Genomic DNA, 5089 nt, shown 5'->3' with positions numbered 1-5089 from the left:
CTGTATAACTATAAATTTGATGAAACATAAGCCGAAGTCGCAGAGTATTTTAAGATCGTCAAGGAGTTCGAGAGAGATCTTGGTAACCTCATTCATTTGACCAATGTTGACAGCGAGTGCGAAATTTATAGCGGCAACTTCTCCACTGTCAGAAATAAGGTTAAGACTTTTGGCAAAAACAGATTAATTGCCTCGATTTTGAATCTGCGAGAGCGCTTTTTTGCCATCTTCTTTTAGAATATCGAAGAGGATAAGAGAAAATATTTAAACTGCGGTAAAGAGGACCACCTTCAAAAAATATCATACTTTTCATCTTCGGCCTATCGCAAAGCTCAACTCTTTTATCTCATTACCTATATATACAAATTTCCAGAAATCAAATTTTCATAACCCAATGAAAATTATAAGCAAAAATAAAAAGAGAAATAAATCGAGAAAAAAAAAGAGAAAAAGAAAGAGAAAAAGAAGTAGTAAATGGGAGAGAAATAATCAATAAAACAATAAGATGATGAAGAGGAGGAGAAAAAGCCGGAGAAATAGGCAGAGAAATAAGCAGAGAAATAAGCAGAGAAATACTCAGAGAAAGAGCTTATATAATCTGTTTCTTAAAAATTGGAGCATCTAAAAGAGAAAATTTAAGACGTTTCGCATCGTTTGAAATTCCTCAGCAAGGAAGGCAAATTCTGTGGGTTCATCTGGTTCATTATTCCGAAGGTCATTGTGAACTTAAAAGTCACAGCAAGACATTTCAAGAACAGCAAACCCAATTTCGACACACTCGAGCCAAAGTAAGAAGAGCATAGTAACGAAGATAATGGCGTGGATGATGATTTATGAGAGAATTGTGAATTATCATAAAATATTTGCACTTACATTCAGAAATATATATTAAAAATATTCTCATACGAATGCAGAAGCAAAAAAAAAATAAATATATAAGATCAAAAAGCTCGATTCAAAAGTGTCCAGCCAACAAAAAATGCAGTGTGATGTACCATTGCTCAGCAGAGAACTAAATCGAGGATCAGTTTCATTTAGACGAGCACTTCGATATTACATTGGCCAAACAAAACCTGCTCTCAGTAAGCCAGTCAGGCTTTCATGAGCCGGTCAGACACGAAGTAAAAAGGGAAAGGAATGCCTTTTCACAAGCACAACGGCAACATACCGGAAAATAGCCATCGAAAGAGTGGTTTGAAGCTTGGAACTAACCGATCTAGGCTATGATCCCATCAAGTATGATAAAAGGAATTAAGAAAAAATCCTATGGGATCATAAATCCTTTGAGGAAATCATAAGACTCTGCAAAAAAGATGATGAATAAATAATAAATAACGAAAAGTCGATTCTAAAACTCTTTGGTGAGCAAAGAATAATTAATAAAGCAAAGAAAGAATTTAAAAAGTTCTTACGCAGCCAGCTGTGAAAATAAAACCGACGAAGGGGGGTTAAAAAACTCTCTCGAAAAGAATTCAAACAATTAAATTTGTTTTGATCCATTGGGCCACAGTAGATGCAACAAGAAATGCGGTAAGAAATGCAATAAGTTATGCATACAAAATGTAATAAATATAGAAGCAGACATCAAGAACTGCGAATGCCCTGAATTATTGAAGAAGAGGAGAAAGAACTAATTTAATAAGCAAGCTTGGAATTCAAATCTGAGGAAAACATTACATTTTATGAACTCCACAGACTCCAAAAGCAATATATAAATGAAAAAAAATCCTTCACTTAGCTTCACCAGTAACAACAGAAGTCAAGAACAAAGTGTTGAGGATAAAATAAAGAGAAAAAGCCTTCACAAAAGCATAAAATATTAGACATAAAAGATACTTCATACAAGCATGGTCATCTTCGAATCCAATCCAATGAGCCTAAAATGTCATCGAATAACGAATTCATTTAAAAACAGCTCAAACGAGACCACAAAGGCCCAATCAAAGCTGTTCACGAGGGGATAAAATCACTCGGTAAGTGAAAAATGGATGAGAGGTGGAAAGAATAAAAACAATTTGAAGCGAACCTTGCAGATAGTAAACAAAGCTGGCAATTCCGTCTATCAAAAGGAAATGAATAGGATAGTTTCATTGATCGAGCAAGAAGATCGACTTTATAAGGCATCCATATTTTGATGACTATTTTTAGATTTGACACTCTAACTATTTTCATCATTACAGCGTATTAATCTTGTGTATGGCATAACCGATTCTCATTTCTATTGAGTCAGGAGCATATATAATCCTATTTGGATTTTCTGCATACTCAAGAAATCTGAAAGAGTCAGAGGAGAAAGGGACGAGGCGGGAACATGACCAATATGAATGACTCAGGCAGACAGAATTACTGTATCAGGTATAGCAAACTATTGGGACAGCCTGCATGCAAAAAAGCCTGTATCCGGATTTGAACCGGAGACCTCTTGCTTACTAGGCAAGTGCTCTACCAACTAAGCTATACAGGCTACCCATCAGATAATCTGGGATCCATCTGATCTATTAAATTATAGGCGAAATAGAACGCACATTGATGAATTTTCTGGAGCCGTCAAGATCCTATTGAACTGATTGATTGAGGCATATCTGGCTCCTTCTGTTCGCTTTCTCTCGATAAACTATAATCTGTCTATTTCGTTGCTGTTTCCTGGTTCATCCCTTATAAATGCCTCCATTGTGAGGGAAAAACTTAGATCGAACTTTTTATAATTCAGCAGCTTCATTCTTGGTTTGAACTGTCTCATGATAATTGCTGATTGGACTCTCATGAGGTATCACTAGACTCGGGAAGTTGGCTCATTGGTTCTGGCGGAGAGTTTAGTCATTCAGAAATATTTAAAAAGTATTTGCTAAATTATGTTTGGTTTTATTTAATCCACTAAAACGATCAAACATAATCAAAATTGCAGTTATTAAGGCACTCCTTATAATGATAGGGTGATGGAGATAATGAGATGGGATGAAGATGTGGATGATGGAGATGATGGAGGATGATACAAATTAATTTCATAGATTCCCAGTCGTAATTAAATCCCTAATTATAATTAAATTCGCAGAACTGTGATTAGCCTACGCTCTCCGACCGGAACATGAGTGCACAACACCACGAGCAGTAGTATCAACTCGCAGGCGATGCGATCAGCGATTTTGTGAAGAGCAAAATAAAGTTATTCTGTCTGCAATAGGCCCACGGGCAAACCAACATTGAATTCGATGAATGCTACCAAAGGCTGAGCTTCCTAAACTACAAATACTTCCACAACATTGTCACTCACGCCCGGCACTCCGAATAGGAAAAGGCAAAGCAGGAATAAAGCGAGCAATGAATGAATGATATGATTTATTAAATGATGTGAATGATTGAGTCTCAGACAAGTAATACGATGACAATCATTATAAAACTAAACCGCATTCGCTCACTCGATGTCAACTACATCTACTTTTTCATCGGCAATTAAGCTGGGTTTCGATTTGAATATCTAACGGGCTAGGTCAGATTTGAATAAAGGTTTCTTTGATTATCCAACGAGCTTGCTGTAATCTGCAAGAGTGTCGTTCCTGTTATACTATTTTCGGCAGTACGGGCAATTCTATATAGTCACATTTGTACTCTTTGCTTTTTTAACCAACCGATTAGGCAATTCGAATGGAAGATATGTCTGCAGTATCCGATCCGGATTTGGTCCTCCGCCTGGATGTTTTCCAGGCATATAACGCAGTCGTGGTCTAAGGAGTTGAACTACTTTTTCGGATTCAGTCCGTTCATTGAATCCTCGGAAATCGTAGAGAGGCCTAGAAGTATCTACGTGAAAGTGCAGCTTGGAAAGTATCGCTATATTTCTTATCCGGAGAGTCTGCTGGTATCAGATGATATCACCAGTTATGATTCAATCCTCGCATTGTTGAGCCTTGTTCGGCGCACGATGCAAACGGCTGCAACAATCAGTGCAATTAGCAATACACCTCCTAGGACTCCCATCACGATGACGAGTACACTGGCGACTTCCCCTCCGCTGGAGACTGTGACTGTGGCTGTAATTCGGGTGCTGCCGAAATTCATGCAGGTCAGCAATATTGCCTTTTCTTTAGTGTTCACCGTGATCTTGAGTCCTTCGGTCCCTGCAATGAGAGAAAATCTGCCCTAAGTGGATTGGCCTGTAGCAACATTATAGTAACTGGCTACTTCGTTGGTGAACTCTTCCAACTGCACATACATCTCAGCTACGCTCACATCAATTTTGGCTAGAATTGTCATGCTTTTTGCAGGCAGCCGATAGTATTTGACTTCATTCACAGCCAGCCCAATTTCGAATGTTCCATCTTACTCTTTGTACTCGATGAATCTAGAACATGTCATTCCTGAGTATCCTGGGTTGCAGTTCCTGCACGTGCACGACCCTCGAGTAACCCCTCCGTTTAAGCAAGGCGAGCAAAAGTACGTAAGGGCCGAAGACTGCACCGTAATCCGATAGTTAAGGTTCTCCCTACGGTAGTTCGGGTCGTAGTTAATGATTTTATAATAAACTCTGGGCTCTGAGACTAGCTTTGGAATATTAATATACTGAGTCCTGAAGTCAATCATTGCGTCAAGATCATAACTGAAATCTCCCTACTGGGGGTCTTGGCTATAATAGGTCGTGAGTGGATATTATTAATTTGTCTTCACCACATTGGTGCTGGCTATGAATGCAGTCGCCGAACTCTTGGTCGTGTTCATGAGTTCAAATGTTATCTGCACGATATCACTGTTCCCCAAGCTGCTAATGTCAATTTGACCGGAAAATTGGTTTGTATTTTTATTCTAGCATAATGTGACTTCATACTAATGTGCCCGTAATCGTTCCGATTTGTCCGTGCATCATCCAAACTAACTGCGCAATCACAAGCAAAGACTTGCAGAGGGCTGCTTTATGTAGCATTGGCTATTAAAATAGAAACAATATCAATAATGTATATATTCATCATCTAACTATCCCATATGGCTTACCTTGCAATCCCAATTTCTCGATTGGGGTTGGGGTTGGGGTTGGGGTTGGGGTTGGGGTTGGGGTTGGGGTTGGGGTTGGGGTTGGGGTTGGGATGGGATATAGATA

The 5089-nt window shown here is 38.7% G+C and overlaps 1 non-coding gene across 1 annotated transcript; it reads right to left on the bottom strand.

The window, feature by feature from the left end:
* Window positions 1-2391: 2391 nt before the first annotated feature.
* On the bottom strand, window positions 2392-2464 carry TRNAT-AGU (transfer RNA threonine (anticodon AGU)). Its single transcript has one exon. It is a non-coding gene; the product is annotated as a tRNA-Thr (tRNA).
* Between the last annotated feature and the right edge of the window lie 2625 nt (window positions 2465-5089).

Source organism: Brachycentrus maculatus, unplaced genomic scaffold, assembly GCF_059751285.1.
Source record: "Brachycentrus maculatus isolate JH-2025_06_01 unplaced genomic scaffold, ASM5975128v1 h1tg001762l, whole genome shotgun sequence".
Classification (NCBI taxonomy): domain Eukaryota; kingdom Metazoa; phylum Arthropoda; class Insecta; order Trichoptera; family Brachycentridae; genus Brachycentrus; species Brachycentrus maculatus.
The sequence above is the reverse complement of the archived record's forward strand: the minus strand, read 5'-3'. Positions and strand labels throughout refer to the sequence as shown.